This window comes from Vulpes lagopus, chromosome 6 (genome assembly GCF_018345385.1).
Source record: "Vulpes lagopus strain Blue_001 chromosome 6, ASM1834538v1, whole genome shotgun sequence".
Lineage (NCBI taxonomy): Eukaryota > Metazoa > Chordata > Mammalia > Carnivora > Canidae > Vulpes > Vulpes lagopus.
The window spans coordinates 27,932,477-27,959,904 of NC_054829.1; the positions used below are offsets into that span (position 1 = coordinate 27,932,477).

Here is a 27,428-nt window from a genome sequence, read left to right on the forward strand (position 1 = left end):
TATAAAATCAGGTTCCATATAGTTGTGGGGGGGGCACAATTCAATCTATATCAAAGCTTTAAATGGAGATTTCCTTTCTTATAAAATCAGGTTCCATAAGAACAGTTCTCTTGGAAAATCATTATGTTCAAAGAACCATGCAAGTCCTACAGGGAATACAAAAATGAATTAGATCCTAATTCTCAAGGGCCTTCCAATGAAGCCCGAGTGAGAAGACATTCACAAAAGCTATCCTACAAATAAGTAGGTTATATGACTTGAAAGTAATATGAATACCATTAGAATCAAATAGGGTAGGGTAGTCACTTTGTCTATAAAAATCAGGAATTGAGGGAGGCACCTGGGTGGCTCAGTGGCTGAGCATCCACCTTTGGCTCAGGTCATGATCCCGGAGTCCTGGGATAGAATCCCACATCAGGCTCCCAGTGAGGAGCCTGCTTCTCCCTCTGCCTATGTCTCTGCCTCTCTCTGTGTGTCTCTCATGAATAAATAAATAAATAAAATATTTTTTAAAAGTAAAAAATAAAAATCAGGAATTTTAACCCAGTATTGAGGAATGCAGAGAATTCTGACAGAGAAGACTTTGAGGGTTTGAGGTAGAGAAACTGAAGACATTTCAAGTAGATAAAACAGGTTGAACAAAAGAGAAAAAAGCACAAGCTGCCTGAATCAGGTCTGTTTGCCCAGAGAATTGGGTACATATTATGGAGTCACGTGATTGAAGACTAAAATCATAGTTTGGGATCAGTTAGTAGCTTTGCACAGTGGCAGTATCGTAGCCAATGAGGTTTATCCAAGGCACGATTATTGCTAATTGGGATCAGTTAGTAGAATGCTTTATTGTCAGGAAAGGGAGTTTCATGTGTAAACTGGTAGGCACCTGGGAGTAGTTTGGGTGGCCAACAGAAGTAGTTCCTCTGGGCAGCCCAGTGGCTCAGCGGTTTAGTGCCGCCTTCAGCCCACGGCCTGATCCTGGAGACTCAGGATCCAGTCCCACATCAGGCTCCCTGTGTGAAGCCTGCTTCTCCCTCTGCCTGTGTGTGTCTCTCTCTCTGTCTCTCAAGAATAAATAAGTAAAATCTAAAAAAAAAAGTAGTTCCTCTGATAATGGCTGAACACTTCCCAAATCTTGGGAGAGATTTAGACTTCCAGGTACATGAAGTTTATGGGTCCTCAATCAGATTTAACCCAATGAAGACTTCACTAAAACACAATATAATAAAACTGTCAAAAATCACAGACAAAGAAAGAATCTTGAAAGCAGCAAGAGAAAGAAATTTGTTACATACAAGAGAACCTTCATAAAGCTATCAGCTGATTTCTTGGCAGAAACCTTGCAGACTCAAAGAGAATAGGATAACATATACAAAAAGTGTTGGAAGAAAAAACTGCCAACCAAGAATACTTATCAAAGATGCCCTTTGAAAATGAAGGAGAGATAAAGACTTTCCCAGACAAACAAAAGCTGAGGGAGTTTATTACCACTAAACACATCTTACAAGAAACACCAAAGAGACTTGTCAAGCAGAAATGAAAAGATATTAATTAATAGCATAAAAACATATAAAAGTATATAATTCACTGGTAAAAGTAGGTATATAGTCAAATTCAGAATACTCTAATTTTGTAAAGGTAGTGTGTAAATCACTTAAGTCTGGTATAAAGAAAAGAATTTGAAAGAAAAAAAAAGACTTAAAATTACTATATGTATGGGACACCTAGCTGTCTCAGTCAGTAGAGCATGTGATTCTTGATCTCAGGGTTGTGAGTTTGAGCCCCACGTTGGATATAGAGATTACTTTAAAAAGTAAGAAATCTTTAAAAAAATAACTATAGGTATAATAATTTGTTAATGGATACATGATATAAAAAGATGTAAATTGTGCTATCAAAAACATAAAAGGGGGGCAGAGTTTTTGTATGCAAAGTTATCCTCTTACAATAGACTGTTATAAGATATTTTATGTAAGTCTCATAATAACCTCAAGGCAAAAGCTATATTACATACATGACAGGGGAAGAGAAACCTAAGCATACACTATAGAAAATCATCAAATCACAAAGGATGATAGCAAGAGACAAAGAATGGAGCAAAGGAACTAGCAAATAACCAGAACAAAATTACAAGATGGCAAAAGTAAATCCTTATCTATCAATAGCTACACTGGGTGTAAATGGATTAAATTCTCTAATTAAAAGTCATATAGTAACTGAATGGATTAAAAAAAAATTTTAAGGCCCAACTATATACTGCCTATCCAGAGACTCACTTCAACTTTAAGGATACATATTGCTGAAAGTAAAGGAATGAGAAAAGATATTTCATGCAAATGAAAGACAAAGGGGAGCAGGGATAGCTGCATTTATATCATTAAATATTTATATGTTTATTTATATATAACAGATTTTATCAAAAACTATAATAAGATAAAGTTATTATATAATGATAAAGAGGCCAATTCATCAAAAGGATATAACAATTGTAAATACATATGCACCCAACATTGAGCACATGAACATATTAAGCAAATACTAACAGATCTGAAGGGAGTTAATAAACAACAATACCAAAATAGCAAGGGACTTTATACTCCACTTTCAACAATAGATAGATCACGCAGACAAAAAAATCAATAAGGAGACACTGAACTTAAACTACACTTTAGACCAAACAGACCTAACAGATACATAGAACATTCCATCCAAGAGCAGCAGAATACACATTCTTCTCAAGTGCACACAGAACTTTCCCTAGGACAGATTATGCTAGGCTACAAACAAGTCTTTTAAAAATTTAATAAGATTAAAATCGTATCAAGTATCTATTCCAACCACAATGGTATGAAACTAGAAATCAGGAGGAAAGCTGGAAAATTCATAAATGTTAAAAGTAAACAACACACTTCTAAACAGTCAATGGATCACTGAGGAAATAATAGGAAAATCAAAAAATATCTTGAAACACACAAAAATGGAAACACATCAAGGGAAAATCTGTGGGATACAGAAAAAACAATTCTAAGAGGAAAGTTTATAGCAATAAACACCTACATTAAAAGAAACAAAGATTTCAAACAACCTAACTTCACACCTCAAGAAAATAGAAAAAAAAAAAAAAAAAAAAGAACTCAGGCCAAAATGAGCAGAAGGAAGGAAATAAAGATTAGGGTGGAGATAAATGAAAGCTACTCAAAAAATAATAGAAAAGATAAAATGGAAAGACAATTTTTTGAAAAGACAAACCAAATTGACAAAGCTTTAGCTAGACTAAGAAAAAAGAGAGAATTCAAGCAGATAATATTGGAAGTGAAAGAGGAGACATAACAACGGATTCCATAGAAATAAAAAGATCATAAAAGACTACTATGAACAACTATATACCAACAAGCTGGATAACCTAGAAGCAATGGATAAATTCATATGCACATACAACCTACCAAGACTAATTCATAAAGGAATGGAAAATCTGAACAGACCAGCAATGAGTCAAGAGATTAAATCAGTAATCAAAAAATCTCATAACAAAGAAAATCATAGGACCACATGGTTTCACTGCTGAATTAAACCAAACATTTACAGAATTAATACCAATCCTTCTCAAACTCTTTCAAAAAATTGAAGAAGAGGGGACACTCCCAAACTCATTTTAGAGGCCAGCATTACCCCACTATCAAAGGCAGACAAAAATACTACAAGAAAAGAAAATTTGCAAGCCAATAACCCTGTTGACTATAGATGTAAAGATCCTTAACAAAATACTAGCAAACCAAATTTAACAGCACACTAAAAGTATCATATGCCATGATAAAGAGGGATTTATCCCCCGGATGCAAGGAGGTTCAATATATGCGAATCAATAAATACGTTACAACACATTAATAAAATGAAAAATAAAAATCATATGTTCATTTCTATGGCTGCAGAAAAAAAAAACACTTGACACAATTCCACATCCATTCATGATAAAAACTTACAACAAATTAGGTATAAAAGGAATGCACCTCAACATAACAAAAGCTACGTATGACAAACCCACAGCTAACATCACTCTCAACAGTGAAAATCTGAAATCATTCCTTCTAAGATCAGGGACAAGATAAGAATGCCCACTCTCACCACTTCTATTCAACACAATACTGGTACTCCTTGCCAGAACAATTAGGCAAGAAAAAGAAATAAAGGCATCTATATTAGAAAGAAAGAAGTAAAATTGTCTTTGTTTGCAAATAAGATGATCCTAATGTATAGAAAGCCCTACACTCCACCAAAAAGAAACTTAAATGATTTCAGTAAAGTTGCAGTATACAAAATCAACATACAAAAATCAGTTGCATTTTTATACACTATAAATGAACTATTTGAAAGAGAAATTAAGAAAAAAAATCCACTGCAATGGAATGAAAAACATAAAATACTCAGGAATAAACTTAACTAAGGACATGAAAAACCTATATACTACTATAAGATACTGATGAAAGAAATTGAAGAAGACACAAATAAATGAAGAGATATCCCATATTCATGGATTGGGAGGATTAATACTAAAATATCGATACTACAAAAAACAATATACAGATTCAATTCAATGCCTATCAAAGGTCCAATGCATTTTTCACAGAAATAGGAAAAACAGCCCTAAAATTTATATGGAGCCATAAAAGATCCAGAATATTCAAAGTAATTTCAAAAAAGAAGAATAAAGCTGGAGCATCACAACTCCTAATTTCAAGCTATATTTCAAATCTCTAGTAATCGAAACAGTATGGCATTGACCTAAAACAGATACAGAGACCAATAGAACAGACTAGAGAGACCAGAAGTAAACCCATACATGTATGGCCAAGTTATCTTGGACGGAAGCAAGAACACACAATGGAGAAAGGATAATCTCTTCAATAAACAGTGTTAGTAAAACTGTAATCTATTTTCAAAGAATGAGAATGGACCTCTATCTTACACTTCTCACAGAAATTAACTGGAAATGGGATGCCTCGGTGGCTCAGTGGTTAAGTGTCTGCCTTCAACTCAGGGCATGATAGCGGGGTCCTGGGATCGAGTCCTGCATCAGGATTCCTGCGAGGAGTCTGCTTCTCCCTTTGCCTGTCTCTGCCTCTCTCTGTGTCTCTCGTGAATAAATAAAATCTTTTCTAAAAAAGAAATTAACTAGAAATGGATTAAAGACGTAAATGTAAAACATGAAACTGTAAAATTCCTAAAAGAAAACATAGGAAAAAAGCTCTTTAACATTGGTTTGGACAATGATTTTTTTTGACGTGACATCAGATGCACAATCAACAAAATCAAAAATAAACAAGTAGGACTACAATAAGCCAAAAACCTTCTGCACAGTAAGGGAAACAATCAACAAAACGAAAAGGCAATCTACAGAGTAGGAGAACTAATTCATAAATTCTATCTTATAAGGAGTTATATCTAAAATATATAAGGAACTTACACAATTCAATAGCAAAAATAATCCAATCTAAAAATAGGCAACAGACCTAAGTAAACATTTTTTGAAAGAAGATATCCAAATGGCCAACAGGTACATGAAAAGATTCTCAACATCACTAATCATCAGAGGAATGAAATTCAAAACCACAATGAGATGTCACCTCACACCTGTCAGAATGGCTATTAACAAAAGACAAGAAATAATAAGAGTTGGTGAGGATGTGGAAAAAAGAGAACCCTTGTATACATGTTAGTGAGAGTGTAAATTGGTACAGGCATTATGTAGTTTCCTCAAAAAAATTAAAATAGAACTACTATATGATCCAGCAGTCCCACTTCTGGATATAAAACTGAAGGAAATGAAACCAGTATCTTGAAGAGATATTTACAGTTCCATGTTTACTGCAACACTATTCACAGTATCTAAGAACGGAAACAACCTAAGTGTCTATCAGTGGAAGAACGGATAAAGAAAATATAATACACACACACACACACACACACACACACACACACACCAGGATATTATTCAGCTATAGTAAGAAGAAACTGACAACATGGATGAATGTGGAGGACATTATGTTAAGTAAAATAAGCCAGAGAGAGGAAGACAAATACTGTACGATATCACCTTACATGTGAATTTTTTTTTTTAAAGTTTAACTCCGAAACAGAGTGGCTGCCAGGGGTTGGGAAGTGGGGAAAAATGAGGAGATATTGGTTAAAGGTACAAACTTCTGGTTATAAGATGAATAAGTTCTGAGGATCTACTGTATAGCATGGTGACTATATTAATTATACTGTGTTTTGAATATAAAATTTGCTGAAAGGGTAGATTTTAAGCATTCTTATCACACAAAAAAGTAACTATGTGAGGTGACAAATGTGCTCATTACCTTTATCATGGCAAATATTTCATAATATGCACATTCTCAAATGATTATGTCCCTGTGTGTGTGTGTGTGTGTGTGTTCTCCTATTCTACTGCCTAAGATGTCTTAGAACTCTACCTTTCCACATTATATAAATCCTCTTCCAATTTGATGGTCCTCAAGAGAAACCCAAGATAGAATATGTTAGGGCAGCTACCCTTTGGGTTTGGGCTCTTTGAATCTCATAAAGCATCCTAACTCTCATCTTTATAAGAGCAGGGGTTCTGAATCCTGGGTCAGATTCATGGCCCACTGATCCTAGTGTTATTAGAGTCTAGTAGTACTGACTCAACATTTGACAATCAAGATATATGCCATACTCGTGCATACAAGCAAGCATATACCCTAACATCTTTCTGTAATACATCTGTAAGTCTCAGACAGTAGAGCATCAGGGTCAAAGTCAAGCTCCACTCCTATTTAGGAGCTGTAGAGTCCAGGGCACCTAGGATTTTGGTCTGTTTCTTCATGTATAAAACAGGGGTAATAACAATATCTATGATCTAGAATTACAGTTAAGATCAAAGTAAATATAAAGCATTTAGCATTGTGCCTGGGATACAGTAAGCGATCAGTAGACAGTAACTGTTAATTTCACTATTTTTATTACTGTTATGATTATACAATTATTGGTCTACCACCCATTAATTCATCTAGACTCTCCATGAATACACTGGATAATGAATTCCATCTAAAACCGACTCTCTAAAAAATATTTTGTCAAGGTGTATGCTGTTCATGGCAGCTAAGATATGTTGCCATAGCCACAGCAAAGCAGTAGTTCCAATTAAAGAACCCAAATCCTAGTGACTTAAAAGATGTGAACTAGGGGGATCCCTGGGTGGCTCAGTGGTTTAGCGCCTGCCTTTGGCCGAGGGCGTGATCCTGGAGTCCCGGGATCGAGTCCCACATCAGGCTCCCTGCATGGAGCCTGCTTCTCCCTCTGCCTGTGTCTCTGTGTCTCTCATGAATAAATAAATAAAATCTTAAAAAAAAAAAAAAGATGTGAACTAAAGGGACAAGTTCCTCAGTAGCAGTAAGTTCTCTCTTACATTATAGGGTTTTTTTTAAATCATTATTATTATTTATTTGTTTAATTCCAGAAGTCTAATTAGTGTTATTATGCTAAAACCAAATAATTTTCTGTTTATTTCTCCTTAACTGTAAAGACAATAGCTCTTTAAAGTAAACAGACCCTTTTTATAACAAGCCATGTGCTATCAACTAAAACACCAGAGGAGTTCCATATATAAGGCTCCAATAAATCAATAGAAAAGACAACTCTTATAGAATAATAAGAGGACCTTAATGAGAAATTCACCTAAGAGGAAATACAGATGAGAAATATGCATAAATGTTTATCACTGAACTTATAATTTTTTAAATTTATAATTTCTAATGTGATTTGAAACAATGAAGTATTATCACTAAGGTTTAGATCACCCAGGAAATAGGACTTGGCATACTTATCAACCTGGAAACACAGATCAAAAGCCATAAGATGCACTTGTAATTCTAATTCTAGAGATTTGTCTCAAGGAAATAACCACCAATGTGCATAAAAATATAATGAATAGTTAAAAGCATGGCTTCTAAATATCAAATTAAATTTTGTCTTTTCTACTTGATAGCCATTTAGCCTTAGGCAAATAACCTACTTGTTCTTTAAGTTTCCTCATCTGTTAAACAGGAAAAAATGATACCTATATTTCACAGAGTTGTGGGCAGGAAGAGTGAAAAAGGAGATAGAACAAACTCTTCAAAGAGTTTGTAAGGCCTCAAAGAACATTAGCTATTATTCTGATTGGTTAAGTAAATCATGATACATTGATAAGCAGCACACTGTTTAGCCCCTAAAAATGGTATTCTAGAGCAAGCATAAGCAAACCATGGCCCAGCTATGAGGCAAATTTGGCCAACTGGCTATTTTTGAAAATAAAGCTTTATTGGGGGCAGCTGGGTGGCTCAGCGGTTTAGCGCCACCTTCAGCCCAAGGCCTGATCCTGGAGTCCTAGGATCGAGTCACAGGTCGGGCTCCCTGCATGGAGCCTGCTTCTCCCTCTGCCTGTGTCTCTACCTCTCTCTCTCTCTGTGTCTCTCATGAATAAATAAATAAAATCTTAAAAAATATAAAAAAATAAAGTTTTATTTGAACATAGCCACACTCAATCATTTACATATTGTACTACAACAGCAGAGTAAAGTAGTTGAAACAGAAACTGTATGTCCCACATAGCCTCAAATATTTTCTATGTGGCCCTTTACAGAGAAAGTTTGTTGACACCTGATCTAGAGGAATGTTTGCTGTCATGGGAATATGTTCTCAATCTATTCAGTGAAAAGAAGCTTTCCAACAGCAAATACAATAAGTCTACATTTTTGTTGAAATAAGTGTATAGGGAAAAAAGTATGGAAGTAGTATGATATTAAAAGTTGACTATAGGGGATCCCCAGGTGGCTCAGCAGTTTAGTACCTGCCTTCGACCCAGGACTTGATCCTGGGGTCCCAGGATTGAGTCCCACATCAGGCTCCTTGCATGGAGCCTGCTTCTACCTCTGCCTGCATCTCTGCCTCTCTCTCTCTCTCTCTCTCTCATAAATAAATAAAACTTTAAAAAATTAAAAATAAAAGTTGACTATAGCTCTCTGAACGAGGAGGATTATGCATTTTATTTCCTTCTTTGTGTTTGTATAGAATTTCTAATTTTGTATAATAAGCATGAATCATTTCTGCCATAAAAAATGTTAAAGACACCAAATAGGAAAAAAGTTGTTTTAATTGTGATATAGAAAGAGGACAAGGAACTGATTTAATAGTAAAACAAGATGGAAAGATATTTTTAATTGGTGAGAGAAATATGGGTTTGTATTCTTCATTTCTTCTCATTCTCTCGCACAGATAGGAATGTGAAAAGTGGGGAGAGAGCAAAGCAAGCAAGGAGAGAAATGTGACAGCAGAGTTGTTACACGATGTGGATGGCTGCCAAGCTCAATAATTCCTAAGATAAATAAGTTTGCAAAGCTCAGAGAGATGCTACGAATCTTTGCACCAAAGTTTGAGTTACACAATCAAGCCAGTATAAGGAGAAGTCATGTGGTAACGATCTGGGAACGATAACAGGATACGTTTCAGGAATGCTTATCAATAGCACTGTCCACCAAACATTTATTTATTGCCTACCTGATGCCAAGCATTTACAGTATCATAGGGAGGCAAACACAAAAGGTGACACACAAAAAAATAAAAATATTTACATAGCAAAGAGGGTGGAGTGGTGAGTCCCATAAAGGAGAATCATACTCGGATTTTTAGTCAAGATGCTAACTGGATGAATGTGACACACCAACCACTGAGTTCCAGAGGGAGAACGCTTTCAGTTATGTTCTATCTACTGAATCTGTAATAAGTAAGGAAGATTCAGACATGTCCTTTAGACAGCTGGGTATAGGCATTTGGAGTTTGGAGAGGAGATAGCATTTGGAGGAATCCCCAAACCAGTGTATGCACAACATGACGTTGCCCCTAGACAGCATACAGAAGAGAAGGGGGCCAAGGCGTTACAAGGTGAACAGAGGGGGCCACTTGAGGGATGAAGACTGAGAAGGAACACGCAGGGATTGGGGCAAAACCAGGACAGAGTGCTTGTTAAATGTGCTCAAGAACCATCTCCACTATTTAAAATTTGCTGAAAATGAACTCTTTTAATAACTTGTGCAGCTGTAAGCAGCAGTTGTGATGAATGCTATATTCCTATGTCCCAAAGAACACAAACATTCTTTGAAAGTGTGTTTTCCCACAATTTTTCAGCCTTTTTCTGAGCAGAATACATGCATTATACCTTTCCTCATTTGAAGCTATGTGGTAAGAGGAATGGGAATGGGAATCCATTATTGGTTTGGTTTGCTTTGGTTTGGTTTGGGGCTGTAACACAAGCAACAGTGGGGTGATGAGGAAAAGAAAGAGACTGAGCAGTACACCATGCTCAACAGAGTCACAATTTTAGAGTAATGCCAAAAAATACCTAGGATGTAAAATTGGTCTTTGGAGATCAGTTGGTGACCACCACTAGGATGAACCCAAGTACCAGATGCCTAGACTGTAGCACAGACCTCTGCTAAGATTGGTGTAAGTGACATGGTTGTATGGCTGAAGGCCTGGCCCTGCCCAGAGCAGCTATGAGAAGTAGTGTGCAGGACACCAGATCCCACGGTCAGAAAGTCTGTCTCCGCTACTAATGGCTGGTTGACTTCACAAAAGCCTCAGTTTCCTCATTTATTAAGTTTAGATAAACTATCTCAGGACTTTCACAAACATAATATGAAGGATATGGACTGCTGAAAGGAACTATAAAATGGAAGGTAATATTTTTATTAGGTATAATTAACAAATAAAATTGTACCTATATAAAATGCACTGTCATGATTTGATATACATTGTGAAATGTTTGCTACAACAAAGTTAATTAACACATCCATCACCTCACATAGTTACCTTTGTGTGTGTGTGTGTGTGTGTGTGTGTGTGTGTGGTGAGAACATTTAAGATGTGCTCTTTTAGCAAATTTCAAGCACACAATACAGTATTATTGACTGTAGTCACCATACATTAGATTCTCAGAATGTATTCATCTTATAACAGAACGTTTGCACCCTTGGACCAACATCTCCCTGTTTCCTCCCCTCCCTAGCTCCTGGCAACCACCATCTACTCTCTGGTTCTATGAGTTCATTTTTATTTTTAATCTTTTTTTATATTCCATATATAAATGAAATGTGAAATCATACAGTATTTGTCTTTCTCTGCCAGGCTTATTTCACTTAGCATAATGTCCTCCAGACTCATCCGTGTCTTCTAAAATAATAAGGTTTTCTTCTTTTTTATGCCTGAATCATATTCCACTGTATATACATACCACATTTTCATTATCCATCCATCCACTGACAAATAGGTTGTTTCCATATCTTGGCTATTGTGAATGTACATCAAGGATACAATGAGATGTCACCTCACACCTGTTAGAATGTTTTTTATCAAAAAGACAAGAAATAACAAGTGTTGGTGAGGATGAGAAGAAAAGGGAATTGTTATTCACTGCTAGTGGCAATGTAAGTTGGTGCAGCCACTGTGGAAAACAGTATGGAGCTTCAGAAAATTAAAACAGGATTCCCATATATATGACCCAGCAATCCCACACTACTAGGTATATAGCTGAAGGAAACAAAGTCAGTACTCAGAAAGATCTCTGCACCTTGTTTGTTGCAGCACTAGTCCCTATAGTCAAGATATCGCACCCACCAAAGTGATGGAAATTAATGCTATCCCTGAGTACTATAACTCAGTGATTAGAGCATTTGGCTTATGAGCTTCTTATAGCCCTGCTATCACAAAGAAAAGACCAGAACTAAGCGGTGCCCCAAGTGGCTGGCCTGCTCTTTCCAGGTCTTGTTAAAAGAGCAAGGGCTGTGAAGAAGTGGCCTCACACTTAAAGCAGGACCTCAGGCATAGGCTTTCCCACTGAGAGCCCCTTTCCTCCCAGGCAGAGTGGGAACAGCACCAATGATCTTGCAGAGGTGCTGTCAGTGTGAGCCATCATGTGCCAAAGCACTGGCCCAATGCCTGGACAAAGTGGGTCCTGGAGAAATGAGAGCCATTTGGACATTGCATCTGAAACGTAGGTAGCTGGCGCTTATCCTACTGGGATATTTCAGAACACACAGCCCAACACTTCCAGCAGCTCAATATGCTCTTCTTCATTTAAAAAAACAAACAACCAACCAAATAAAATCTCTTCAGTAAAGTATTGGAATAAACTCCATGACCCCTTAGTGAAGGAGACACACTATTCAAAGAGTGAATGGCAGGATCTGTGTATTATTTATAGCATCATATGAATATATGTGATTTCCAGATTATCTTGTATACCCATTCTCCAGCTAGCTCCCCTATAGGTTCTTAGAAATGAGTTCCCACTGTGCAGAATCACGGGGTCTTGGTTCCTATGGAAATATCATCCCAACAAGGACATTTGTAGAGGCTTTCTCAGTCTCCTCCATGTCCTCTAAAGCTGAGGCTGCAAACTTCTCTGTAAAAGATCAGTTAGTAAATATCCTACGCTTTGCCAGTCATGCGGTCAACATCTACCACAACCACTCAACTCGTCCATGGTCACCATGGACAACTAATAAATGAATAGCACAGCTATGTTTCTGTAAAATGTGATTTATGAACACTGAAATCTGAATTTTGCATAATTTTCACACATCATGAAATACTGCTTCTTTTTTCTATTTTTTTCCAACCATTTCAAAATGTAAAAACCATCCTTAGCTAAAGTGCTATACAAGAACTGATATGAGGATGAGTTAGGTCCAAGGGCATGTAGTTTGCTGAACTCTGCCCTAAAATTGTAACATGTCATCAGCCACAGTAAATTTTGTTTTCAACTAGTGACCTCTCCTTCCCCAGAAGGCAGTGAAGTTAGTGATAGTACTCATTTCTTTTAGGAAGAAAAAGCCCATTCCATGCCCTTGCTGATAATTAGGCTTTATCATCTGTTTCCTTGACTAGCTCCTTGGAGGGACTCATCTGCCTTGAGTCATTTTAACATCCAGGAAACCCTGTTGCTTGATGGTTTTATGGCCAACACTATCACCTGTGTACCTTGTGTCTGCCATTATGTATCATGACTCACCAGAACATGAATAATGGCGAAAAGAGAGGCCTCAGGAGTCAACAAGCAGACTGGTACATGCCTTCAGGCTAACGGGGCTGCATTTTGCCAGTGCTCTCTTACTGCTTGAGAAAAGAACGTAAGGTCATTTCCTTCTACTATACTCTCTGGCCAACCACCAGGAAAGTGTTTATTAACTATTCAGTATCACAGTTTTTATGTATTCCAAAATATAAAATAACTAGAGATGAACAGTGCCATAAGAAAATCACACTGTAGGAGGCTATAGTAAAGGAGGTTTCCCTTCATTTATTTAGAATGCATCTGCTTGGGGGGCACCTGGGTGGCTCAGTTGGTTGAGCATCCGACTCTTGATCTAATCTCCCATCTTGATCTCACAGTCATGAGTTCAAACCCCACATTAGGCTCCACGTTGGGCATGCAGCCTACTTTAAAAAAAAAAACTGCATCTGCTTGGTCATTTCCCCTCAGTGACCTATGAAGAGCCTAAAATAAGCACCCAGTAAGGAGGGAAGGAAGGCCTTTAACTAAGACACCCATCCCCTTCCTTGTGGCCAGTCACGGAAAGGCTTTTCGTTCCTGTCTTCATATGGACCTTAGCAAATACTAACAGATAGCCTCGACTTAATTTAGGTTGTCATACATCTACCATCCCAAATACTGAAAGGAAAACCAATCCTTCAGCACATCCTATCTGTAGCTATGAAAAACAGATAAAATTCCAAAATTATTTTTCCTTCCCTACGATAGTGTAGTAGGCAGAATAATGCCCTCCTCCCCCTCAAGATACTTGCATCCTAACTCCCAAATCCTTGGAATATACTGGCGCACACAGCAAAAGGGACTTTGCAAGTGTGAGTAAGTTAAGGATTTCAAAATGGGACAGCTACCCAGGATTATCTGGGTGGGATCCATGTAATCATGGGTTCCCAAAAGAGGGATGGATGTAAGAGTGGCAGAGTCAGAGAAGGAGACACAGTGGCCAAAGGAGGTCCGAGGGATGCAGGGTCAAGAACCAAGAAATGTGGGCAGCCTCTAGAAAAAAGGAAGGAAATGGGTTTTCCTCTAGAGCCTCCAGAAGGAATACAGTCCTGCCAAATCATTTTAGACTTCTGACCTCCAGGACCATAAGAGAATAAATCTGTTTTGTTTTAAGCCCCTAATCTCATGGTAATTTGTTTCAGCAGCCATAGGAAACTAATACAGCAGTTGCTAAAAATGGCCCGGATAAAATGTAGTTTCTTACAAGTCAGCCACTTTATCTCAGTACACTTAACCCTGAAGAATGAAAGGAAACTTCTACTCCTCTCTCAAGCAGGGTCTCTAAACTCCAGAACTACTGAACACTTAGATAAAATGCGATATAGAAGGGAAGGTTGAAAGGGTGAGTGGGCAGCAAGAGAACACTGCAGTCATATACAAAAAGCATTATCCAAGAGGGCTGCAAAGGATGAGATAGAAATGGAATGTGCCTTATTTATAGCAAAGCCTGCCTCCCCTCGCAAGTATGTGACAGAAGAGCTGTTTTAAAGTTTTATTCTTCAAACTTGGCTGCAGAACTTGGCTGCATCTCAGAGCTGTGCTTTTGTATTTAGCTTTAAAATATAAGAAGCAACCCCCTGGTTAAACTGGAGGCAGAGGTGGTGCGGGCAAGAAAAATGCAGGGGGTGGGGAGTAGAAAGAGGTTGAAATGTTATTCTTATTTAGTTAGTTGCTTTAAGAAAAACAAATAGAGAATAAAATAGCAAGAGGCTTGGAAAGGTTCCAAGTTGAAAATTTCTCAATACCCAGGCATTGAGGCTCTCCAGATAAGGGTGGTGCTGCAAAGCCAGTCAGACTTTAGGAGGGATCTGGTTTCAAGGTAAGAGAGGAAAACATACTCCAGCCCTAATTATTAGAGATCCCTGCACCCTCTTTCTGACGTTCAATGAACACTGACAGCAACCCAGGGAAGGCCAGCCTATATATGTAGAAACTAACACCGACCTTCTGGAAAACAATATGTAGCAGGAGTCATGACACAAGTCATGCCCTCTGACCTAGAAATTCCAAATTTTGCTAATAATAACAAAGAACTGAATAACTAAATTATAGCACATTATCTACTTGGAATATAATACAATCTTTAAAACTTATGATTATGATGGTATATTGTGGCACAGATAAATACTTAGGATATGGAAGGAGAACATACAATAGTGTATATGCTATGATTACTCACGAGGCTAATATATACTTTTTTAATTTTTAATTTTTTAATTGAAGTATAATTAACATGTATATTTGTTTCAGCCATACAATATAGTTATTCAACAATTCTATACATTTCTCAGTGCTCAATAAATGTACTCTTAATCCCCTTTACCTATCCCTCTGCCTCCCCTCTGATAACTACCAGTTTGTTCTCTGTATTTAAGAGTCTGGTTGTTTTTTTGTCTGTTTGTTTTTAAGATTTTTATTTATTTGAGAGAGAGAACACAAAGCCGACTTCGCACTGACCAGAGAGCCTATCGTGGGGCTCAATTCTAGGACTATGAGATAGTGACCTGAGCTGAAGGCAGCTGCTTAACTGACTGAGCCACGCAGGCACCCCTGTTGTTGAGTTTTTTTAATCACGATTCAAAGGGGCATATGCACCCTGATGTTTATAGCAGCAATGTTGAGAATAGCCAAAATATGGAAAGATCCCAGATATCCATCAACAGATGAGTTGATAAAAAGATGTGGTATTTATATACAATGGAATATAACCCAGCCATCAAAAAAAATGAAATTTTACCATTTGCAATGACATGGATGGAACTAGAAGGTATTATGTGAAATGAAATCAGTCAGAAAAGGACAAATATCATATGATTTCACTCATATGTGAAATTTAAGAACCAAAACTGATGAACATAGAGGAAGGGAGGGGAAATAAAATAAGATGAAATCAGAGAGGGAGAAACAACCATAAGAGACTCTTAACTATAGGAAGCAAACAGGGTTGCTGGAGGGGTGGGGGTGGGGAGATGAGGTAACTGGGTGATGGGCATTAAGGAGGGCACTTGATGTAATGAGCACTGGGTGTGATATGCAACTGATAAATCACTAAACTCTACCTCTGAAACTAGTAATACACTATGCTAATTTATTTTAATTTTTTAAAAGTCTTTTGTCTATTTGAGGTTTTTTTTTTGTTTCTTAAATTCCACATATTAGTGAAATCATATGGCATTTTCCTGACTAATTTCCTTAGCATTATACCCTCTACATCCATCCATGTTGTTGCACATAGCAAGATTTTATCCTTTTAATTGCCTGAGTAATATCATATATATATATGAGATATATATATATATATCACTCCTTCTTTATCCATTCACCCATGGACAGACACTTGGATTGCTTCCATATCTTGGCTATTTCAAATAATGCTGCAATAAACATAGGGATGCATATATCTTTTCAAACTACTGTTTTAATTTTCTTTGGGTAAATACCCAGTACAGCAATTACTGGATAATATGGTCGTTCTATTTTTAATTTTTTGAGGAACCTCCATACTGTTTTCCACAAATTTGCATTCCCACCAATAGTGCATTAGAGTTCCTTCTTCTCCACATCCTTGTCAACACTTGTTATTTCTTGGTTATGAATCTAGCCATTCTATGAGGTATAAAGTGATACCTCATTGTGGTTTTAATTTGCATTTTCCTGATGATTAGTGATCAGGGAAGTTTTTTTTTTTTTTTAAGATTTTATTTATTTAAAAAAAGATTTTATTTATTCATGAGAGACACAGAGAGAGAGGCAGAGACACAGGCAGAGAAGTAGGTTCTATGCAGGGAACCCGATGCGGAACTCGATCCCAGACCCTGGGATCACAACCTGAGCCGAAGGCAGCAGCCCAACCACCAAGCCACCCAGGTGTCCCGGTGATCAGGGAAGTTAATCATCTTTTCATGTGTCTGCTGGCCATCTGCATATCTTTGGAAAAATGTCTATTCAGTTTCACTGCCCATTATCAGACTATTTAGAGGCTTTTTGTTGTGTTGTATGACTTCCCTTAACAAATATATTTGCAAATATCTTCTCCCATTCAGTCAGCTGCCTTTTTGTTTTGTTGATAGTTTCCTTCACTGCACAAAAACTTTTTATTTGGATATAGCCCCAATAGTTTAATTTTGCTTTTGTTTTCCTTGCCTGAGGAGACACATCTAGAAAAATATTTCTACAACTATCAAAGAAATTACTATGTTTCTTCCAGGAGTTTTATGGTTTCAGGTATCACATTTAGGTCTTTAATCCATGTTGAGTTTATTTTTGTATAAGATGGAAGAAAATGGTCCAGTTTCATTCCTTTGCATGTAGCTGTCCAGTTTTCCCAGCATCACTGAAGAGACCATCTTCCCCATTGTATATTCTTGCCTCCTTTGTCATAGAGTAATTGGCCATATAATTGTGGGTTTATTTCTGGGTTCTTCATTCTGTTTATTTATCTATGTGTCTATTTTTGAGCTAGTACCATAATGTTTTGATTACTACAGCTTTATAGTATATCTTGAAATCTGGGATTGTGATACCTCCAGGTTTGTTCTCCTTTTTCAAGATTGTTTTGGCTAGTCAGGGTAGCCCTGAATATTATATATTATATATGTGCTAATATTATATATATATATATATATATATATATATATATATATATATATACTACTTATATAAAAGCCTGGAAGAAAATAGGCCAAAATGTTAACTGTGGTCATATCTGCATGATAGGAGTATGTGAGATATTTTTTCCTACAGTTCGTATATTCTTTTAAAAATGAATTATTAGTTTTAAAATAGAAAACAATGAAGTTTTAGAAGGAAAGAAAGAAAAGCAGTTGGCAGAAGCTTTACCAATATTTTACCATGTGAGTTTCAGAACTAAAAATGTTTAATGTTTTCTTGCTTCGGGTTCTCCATATGAAGAATAAGGCTATTATTACACCAGGCACACCTCCGAGATTTAGTGTTCTAAAATACACTGCCTCCTAAGTATATCTATGCTTTCTTATCACCATACCTTTGCTTCCACAACTCCCATCACCTAAAATCATTTCTTGGCTTTTCCTACAGAACAAAATTCTCCCCTTTCTTAAACATGCAATTCAAGTTATTTCTCTTAAAATTCCTTCCTCCTGGGATGCCTGGATGGCTCAGTGGTTGAGCATCTGCCTTTGGCTCGGGTCGTGATCCCGCTCTCCCAGGCTCGAGTTCCGCATCAGGCTCCCTGCATGGAACCTGCTTCTCCTCCCTCTGCCTATGTCTCTGCCTCTCCCCTCACGTGCCCGCCCCCCCCCCCCCGCCCCGCTCTGTCTCTGTCTCTCATGAATAAATAAATAAAATCTTAAAAAAACACACACAAAAATTCCTTCCTCCTCTGTAAACCCACCTTGTCGACACCAACCTTCCTATAATTAACCGCGAACAGCTTTGAGATCTTTTTTTTCTACATAATTTAATTTCTTTTAAAAAAATTACAAACTTTAGAATAAAGCAAACCCCAGATTCAAATCTCAATACCAGTCACTTATTCATTCTGATCCTGGTTTTTTTTTAAGATTTTATTTATTCATTCATGAGAGACACACAGAGAGAGAGAGAGAGAGAGAGAGAGAGAGGCAGAGACATAGGCAGTGGGAGAAGCAGCTCCATGCAGGGAACCTGATGTGGGACTCGATCCCAGGTCTCCAGGATCACGCCCTGGGCTGAAGGCAGTGCTAAACCGCTAAGCCACCCAGGGATCCCCCTGATCTTGTTTTCTTACATGTAAATATAGGGTGATCATCACTTGCCTAACAAGCCATTCTGGTGATTACATGATTCAGTGTATGTGCAGTACCCCGCAGTGTCTGGTATAGAGTGGATAGCCAATAAATCCCTATTATCTTTCTTAATTTGTATCAACAGACCTGACTAAAGAAAATACTAAAGGTAGCTCTCCAGACAAAAGAAAAAATGATCCAAGAGGTAAGCACAGAGATGTAGAAAATAATAAAGCAATGAAAACAATAATTTTTTTGTAAATCTACACCATCGATTGTATTTAGCAAATAAAACTAAAATGGCAAAGTCTTGTAGGGTTTTAAAAGTACAGAATATTCGATTGGACCACATCCTAGGACGTCAATAACCATCTTCCTTTCAATGAAATTAGTAGGTCTACCAGAACAGGGATCCAGTAACTTAACTGGGGGGTCACCCAAATATAAATCCTATCCCCCCATGATTATTTAATTCCTTTTCAACAAATATTCAATTGATTTATATCTTTTGATGTTCTTTACTATAGAGGTATGAATATTCTCTTGCTATGAATGTGTGTCTATATCTATATGTCCATATTTGTATATTTTTTCCATTCCCTTAATATAATACATTTTTAGAATTGAGAATGCAGGTCAAAATATTTGTCCATTTTCCATTTTGATTTCTATTGGCAAACATTTCTTAACAATAATGCTCCTATATCGCAATGATTGAAATATTTGTGTATTTTCCCTTCACAGATATCTGTAGGCTTTTAGTTTTTCTTGTTCAAATCCTGAGAATGAGGCCTTCACTCTATGGCTATTCAAGTTATCCACAGTGTAGGGATAATGCAAAGGAGTGTCAATAGTGAGAGTAATAAATTGCCAAAATGTAAAATCTTAGACTCTTTGAAATGAAGAGTGGGAAATAGGAAAAAATGAAACGAAGCCTTGAACACACCAAGGGCTTTCCAAATTAGAAACCTATACTCGTGGAAACACATCATATTAAACCACACTGAGCTATTCTCGACACTAAAAATACCATCCCTTTCATCTGTGGACACTGATACCACTGGTCGGGGACTTGCCCACACTCCTGTCTCCTGCCAACCAAGATAATGTGATGGGGAGCTTTTCCTCTAGCAAGTCCAATCCTAGGGGAAAAGGAAAACAGAACAGTTTTTTCCTAAGGCAATAAAAAACCTTCAAAATACTTAATGAGAGGAATCTTAAAATGCAGATTGAACAATTAAATTAGTTACCCAGAATACCTCTCTGAAGTTAGTCCTTGGGAGAAAAGAAAAGAAAAAGAAGGCCTAAATGTTCAAGAGACCAAAAAGCATTTGTTTGAAACACACTGACTTACATGACTTTTTTAAAGTTTTGCTTGGGTTCACTTTTTAAAGAAAATTTAAAAGAAAAGACGGTTATGAGAAGAATAAACAGGTAAGAAAATGTAAATGTCTTTATTTTAGATTATGAAAGCCCTAGCATGTTAGAGCTGAAAGTACTTTCGAGATGACTCAGCCTAGCTAACCCCTCACTTCACAAATTGTAGAACTAGACTTAAAAGAGAAGCAACTTGGGCATGGCCCAAAGTGAGCTGGTGGTGTAGCCATAATCGATACAGAGACACGGTGGCCGAGTTACATACTCCTTCCATGACATTTGATTTCTCTACACACAAGGAGTGGAGGTGTGGGCAATCCTGCTCTACAGTTATTTGGTTCAAACTTTTGTTGGTTCCAGGAAACCTTCTGACATTTCCCAGGTGTAACCTGGTGAAAAGATACCTCCTCATTCCCCTCAGATTCGCTCTAGATCTTATTGGTCACTAAATCCTGTTGGTTGTACCTTCCAAATACATCCCCTCATCTATGTTACCACTGCCATTAACATATCATCTTGTCCTCACCTGTGGACAGGTGACAGGTGAATTCCTGTAAAATCACCAAACCATTCTGTCTACTAATCTTACCATTTCTCTTACACCCTCTCAGCACAAGTGAATTCTCCCCACTGACCATATGACTTCCCAGCTTTAAGTTCTTTTGTAGTGACTTTCCTTATGAAGAAAAACAAAGTTTCAGTGGCTTTCCTTTGCTTTGGGGCTAATACCTGCATGAGTCAGAGACTTGTCAGGAAACAGATGGCACATATAAGACAATTCAAAAAAGGTTTATTTCAAAAAGGATAAAGTATAAAGAAGTGGCAGAGTATAGGAGAACCACAAGAGAACACTCAGGAACCTCTGACTTGTGCATAAACCCCTCACCTAGCAGTGGACCTACTCACCGGCTCCTAACAGAAAGGATATAGGATGTTATGTCCAAGATTAGGTTATCAAAGAGTGAAACTCCCATTCTTTCTTACTCACTCTGATAAAACAAGCTGCCGTGTTGGGAGCTACCCCGTGGAGAAACACATGTGGCAAGAAACTGAGAGTGGCTCCAGTCAACTGGTAGTGAGGACCTGAGGCTATCATTCCCACAGCACTAGAGGAACTGAATCCAGCCAACAACTACATGAGGAAGCTTGAGGTGGACCTCTCCCCAGGTGAGCCTTCAAATGAAACTGCAATCCTGCCAACATCTTTAATGTGGTCTTTGTGAGAGACATGACCCAGAGGACCCTACTGACTCATGAAAACTATGATATAATAAATGTTGTGCTTAAGCCAATTAATCCCATTACATCTTGAGGTAATTGGCTATACAGCCATAGAAGACTATACAAACTGGAGCCACCCAGATGCACAAAAAGATGAGGAGAAGACAAGGGTAGCAGGACGCGGAGGAGAAAAGTCTGCCCTGGGAGCAACAATGACCTTCAGTCAAGGGGCACGGGCAAGAAAGAAGGAAGACTCTGTAGAGAGAGAGCCATGAGAAGGAACACCCTGGCTTTGCTCTTCTTCCTCCTTCCCCTCTCTCTCCAGGCTTCTACTGACCAAATCTGAATCAAAGCCAGAGATACCAAAAGCCCTACAGGTGAGTCTACCTCCTGAGGCCTGGAAGGGTCAAATGTGAGTGTGCAGATGCAAAGGGAAGATAACTGCATGGTATCCTAAATCTTGGGCATGATATGTAAGGTCTTCCATGATCCAGGCCTAATCTCCTCAGCCAACTTTATTTCTCAACCTCCAGCACATACACCTAGCTCCAAGAAAACAGCCACTTGACGTTCCCCCAACTCAGTTTATCACATCACACTCTGTCCCTTTCCATGTGGTAGTCATTCTCCTTCCTGCACTTCTCTTTTTTTCCTTCTCTGCCAGGGTAATTCCTAGTCATCTTTCACGAATTAAGGTAGGTGCCAAATCCTCAGGATGTCTTCTATGACATTATTATCCTCTCTCTTGATATGGGCTTCTGACCCTTCTACATCCTTCCACATTCCTCAGCTCACCTCTACCAATTGCCTCTTGCAACTATCTAGGTACCCAACTGTAACCCATTAGGTTTTGTCAGGGCAGACCTCTTCTTGCGTTCCTAGCATCTGGCACACAAATGACACTTGATACATATTTGTTGATTAAATTATTTCTAATCCTCATTGTGCCTTGGTCACCAAGATCTACAGGTTCCCTGATTCTCAGTTGTGCTGGCCACTACAACTGCCTTACATGAATTCCAAAACAATGTCCTATTCCCAGCTTGCTCATCAGGCTTGTCTCTTCCCAGCTAGATTTCCCCTGGCCCCTACCTTCTTGCTGCATACCATTGCCTGTGTAACTAAAATAGTGCTACATTTACTTTTTGGAAATATGCCTAAAGTAACTTCTGCCCAGGACTGCAAGGGTCCTAGAATATTAGGGAAAGTGACCTTGGAGTATCAGGGCAACACAAAGGCAAGACCAAAATTCCAGCAGAGAAGGAATAAAAAACTGGAAACTAACAAGTGAAGGAAGCCAGCAATGACATAATAACACGAGCCTTTTCTTCTTTCTCTAAGACTTCTAATTCATCCCTAACACTATGTATTACTGACAGTATCCAGTGATACTATTTAAACACAGTTCCTACTATCTAACATACAATCAGTACCGCCAAATGATACCTGTACAAACCTTTTAAATGTTACTAGCCAGCCAAAGAAACAAGTCGCCACCCAGAAAACACTTTAACTGTTGAATGTTAAATCATTAAAGTACAATTTTTCTTCTGATGCCGAACTACATTAGGTTTTATCTCAATTCAGTTTAGGTTTTGTAGGACTGCTTAAAATATTTCCAGAAAAGTTCAAAAGATGGGCAGCCCGGGTGGCTCAGAGGTTTAGCGCTGCCTTCAGCCCAGGGCCTGATCCTAGAGACTCGGGATATCGTGTCCCATGTCGGGCTCCCCGCATGCAGCCTGCTTCTCTCTCAACCTGTGTCTCTGCTCTCTCTCTCTCTCTCTCTCTCATTCTCTTTCTCTCTTATGAATAAATAAATAAAATATTTTTTTAAAAAAGTTCAAAAGACCCTAAGTACACCTACAGTCTCACAACACTGTTTTGACATCACGGAAGTTTATTAACTTCTAAATGATTAAAAATTTACAGAATGAAACTTGTAAATCATTGCAGAAAAGTATGTTTACAATATTCAGTCCAATCCCCTCATTTTACAGAAAAGGAAATGAAGCCAAAGTAGTATTTTATTTATTATATTGATGGGTTGCTAGGTACACAGGGTTCATCTTATCATGCTTCTTTTTACTTTATGTGGACAATGAATATATTCTGTTTGTGTAAGAAGTATTTTGTGGTTCGGAAGGAAGGAGGAAAAGAAAGGAGAGAGAAAGAAATCAAAATATGAAACAGAGTTTGGAAAATGAAGTTGCGCATCCAGAGAACCAAAGCAATGAGAGTAGGAGCTGGGCTCAGATATCCAGGGCTCTCTGCTCCCTGTTTGGCATCTTCCATCACACTGTACTGCCTCATGACCCAAGTCTGGGTCAAGTTAAGCTACAATTTTCTCTGTCCAACTACCATCTAATTGCCCAGAGTTCTAAATCAAATTACCAGTCCAGTTGGAAATTTTTCAAGAGATGTTATTAACACCACTCAGAGAACTAAACAAAATCAGGAAGCAACCTACTTGTACTCAAAAGAATCCCGAGTTTATAAAAGAAAGTAAACATTTTAGAATATCTTTACCCAAGAAACAAGAGCACCAGCAAGTAGAAGGAAGCTTTAGCATTACAAATGTTCAACGTTTACTCAAGTCAAATCTCTGAGGATCAGCATGAAAGCAAAGATCTGCTGCACAGTATTTTCATTTATTTAATTCATCCAATGTCTGTTGAGCCCCAACTATGTGGCAATGCAGTCTGAGGTTGATAACATTGTCGTGGAAGGGACACCAACGGGGGGAGTCAGACTATCTGGACACAATCATGGCTTCACTGGGAAACTGCTGGGTAACATTATGCAAGTTACACGCTCTCTCCATACTTCAGTTTGCTCATATAAATGATGATGTTACTAAAATCCCTTACTTGTAAGTCTATGACAGGAAACTGGCCCTTCCACATCTGAGAGATCTATAAATAAAGTAAAAAACCCACTTCAAAAATCAACTTTCCCTTTACTTTGCCATATGTACTCTACCTGGATATTGAAAAAGATACTAAATAAGTACATTTCAAACTCAGATTCTCCTGAGAAGAGTTTAAAACTCAGATTCCCAGGGTGTGCCTGGGTAGTTGGTTAAGTGTCTGCCTGTGGTTCAAGTCATGATCTCAGGGTCCTGGGATTGGCCAGTGTCGGGCTCCCTGCTCAGTAGGAGTCTGCTTCTCCCTCTCCCTCTGTCTCTTCCCCCTCCCCGCTCATGCCCTCTCTCTCTCTTAAATAAATAAATACAATCTTTTTTAAAAAAAATTTTAATAAAAAATTTTAAAAATCTCAGATCCCCAGGACCCAATTTAGACCCAATGAAACAAAAATATCTTGGAGAGGGGATCCTTTGAGGATCAATATTTTTATAAAACATCCCTAAATGATCTGATGTTCAGTCAGGTTCAAATATCATCCCTACATCGGACAATTCAATGACCCAGGAGCTTTTGGATCCAGGAATATAAAAAAGGGTCTGGGCGACTTAATAAATAATTAAGCTTTTTCTCTTAAATAGATTTTTAATGTGACCAATACATTTTTCATACACACCTCCAATCCAAAATGTGAATGTGAAGGATGAAAAACTAAATTAGAAAGTCTGTTCCACTCAATAAATAAATCATGCCTTGGGAAAGTACAACTTCTCACAGTTAATGACACAGAAAACATGAAAAGAAAATGAAGAGGATTCTGAGAGTGTAGGTTTACAAAACCCACCCATCATTACTCATATGTCAGAAGGTTACCATCCTAAATGGCATTTAAAAGTCACAACAACATTATGGACATAATCATCCCACTTATTACTCGGAAGTTTACCCGAAAGCTCCATTTCTCTAGATTTGGCTTTTTAAATGTCAGCATCTGAATCAACACAACACAGTCCAAGCAAAAACTTCACACTAAAAACATCTGACATGAGTAAGAAACAACAAAGCGAAAAAAAAACAAAAAGGAAAGCACTATTTGCATAATTTTTAATGTAAATTTTTGTTGTAGACCTCTAAGAAAAGATTTGGTTTTAGAGTTTACAACCTTGAAAAAATCACTATGGAAAAGGACTTATATAGTAAATGTTTTGAATTGACCTTGGTTTCAAGGTTTAATCTTTACTGACACCTTGAGGATAGTGTCCTGCAATATTGGTTGTATAGGTTGTAGCCAACAGCTGATCTACAGCAGTGCAAGCAGAGAGCTAGGTAAATCTCTCACAGTTGGAACATAACCATGATTTAGTCAAATTAACCAGGTTTAAATGATTCCAGGCCCTAGACCCATACAAAGCAATGCCTTCTTTCTTTCTAATAAATCGAACAGATGCAATATCCCTTTTATAGGAATTAACTAATATAGCAAATAACATGAACACATGCATACCCCACATACAAATTTGTCATAAGGAAGCAAGATATATTTCCAATATAGAAACCAAATGGCTACTAGTTCTATCTCTGAAGAACTACAGCAATCCACAACTTTGTATCTAAATTAAACCTGAAAAGAGTCCCCTCCTACTACCTAAAAAGTAAAAATTGAGTTCCCACAAACCTGAAGGAAGTTTTCCTTTCAACATAATACCAAACATTCTAGTAGAAAGGTGTTTGGGTTGCATGACCTTTACATTTCCTACTAACCTTTACTAACCCATTGGTTTACAGTCTCCTGAACAATATAAAAATATTTGTATTGTTTTCCAGAGTCTTAAAAAAGCAACTCATTCTATGAACATACTTTAGTCAACTTATTAACAGTACCAACATTTACATATTTTATAATTTATTTCCTCTACAAATGACACTGTCTTCATATGACCTAAAGATAAAAGAAAAAGAAGCATTCATTATGGACCACCTCCATACAAAACAAGATGGGAGATGTCTCATTTACTTTGTCTAAATGAATCTTTACAATGACCCCAAGAGGTACTATCCTTTCTCCCACCTTTTTTTTTTATCAAAAATGAAGAAACTTGAGGTTCACAGAAGTTAATAACTAACTCAAGGTCATACCACCAGGAAATGGTAGAGTTGCAATCATTTAAACCTACATCTGATTCCAAAGCTCATGTTCCTATGAGCTTGGCACAGGGTTTCCCAGCATGGAGTGGGTTAAGAAGGTAATAATGAATAAACATCTTTCTTTTATTCTGTATGCTTCACTAATTGGTTAGCCCTGTTAATCTCTTTTTTCTTTACGACAACTTAATAGACATCTCTATTAGAAATGCATCTAAGCATTCTCTTACAAAGCAAAGGATTAAAAAAATTTGATACTCTAAGCAAGATTAGTTTGAGTTCTATTTTTATAAGAAAAGGGGAAAATTTACCATATTGATCATCCAGGAATATATCTAGTTCAACCCTGCCCACGTGGTTAGCAGAGATCAAACGCAGAGTCTTGCAGAATACACAGAACCCAGCAGACAACTCAAATATTTAGTGAAATGAATGAACATAAACTCATTTTCCTTGTTAATATGTAGTACAGTTAGGCGAAACTTTCACAAACATTGAAGCCTTAAAAAGCTGAATTAATAAGAAGCAGTTATTACTGTTGTGCCCAAGATCGCGAATCCGAGAAACCACCAAGGAGCCAACACCGATGCAATCACATGAGGGTTTATTTACAAGCTCGAGCCTGGGTCCAAGTATCAGTCCTGCTCTGCTTGTCCAGGGGTAGGAGATTTTGTTCAATTTCCTGGGTCCCACAATTACCTCAAATTCAACATATGTACAAATAAAACCTATGTGCCATATTTCCTTCCTTTAAGACAGTCTTCCAAATGTCCCCATTTGAATGAACAGCAGCAATGTCTTTCTATAACCCAAGGTCAAAACGAAGTCATCTTTGATTCTTTATTCCGCTCCTAATTCTATATTCATTCCATTTCCAAGTCATTTTTAATGCAGACTCTTTAATCCCTTTGCTCAGTCTCACTCAATTCTGAGGGGGCATTTCTCCTGCTAAATTAACGT

The 27,428-nt window shown here is 37.6% G+C and overlaps 1 protein-coding gene and 1 pseudogene across 5 annotated transcripts in view; one reads left to right on the plus strand and one right to left on the minus strand.

The window, feature by feature from the left end:
- Positions 1-27,428, minus strand: part of RGS6 (regulator of G protein signaling 6) — a 548,429-nt gene that overhangs the window by 495,661 nt on the left and 25,340 nt on the right. The gene's annotated exons all lie outside the window — the stretch shown is intronic.
- On the plus strand, positions 754-868 carry LOC121494139 (annotated as a pseudogene).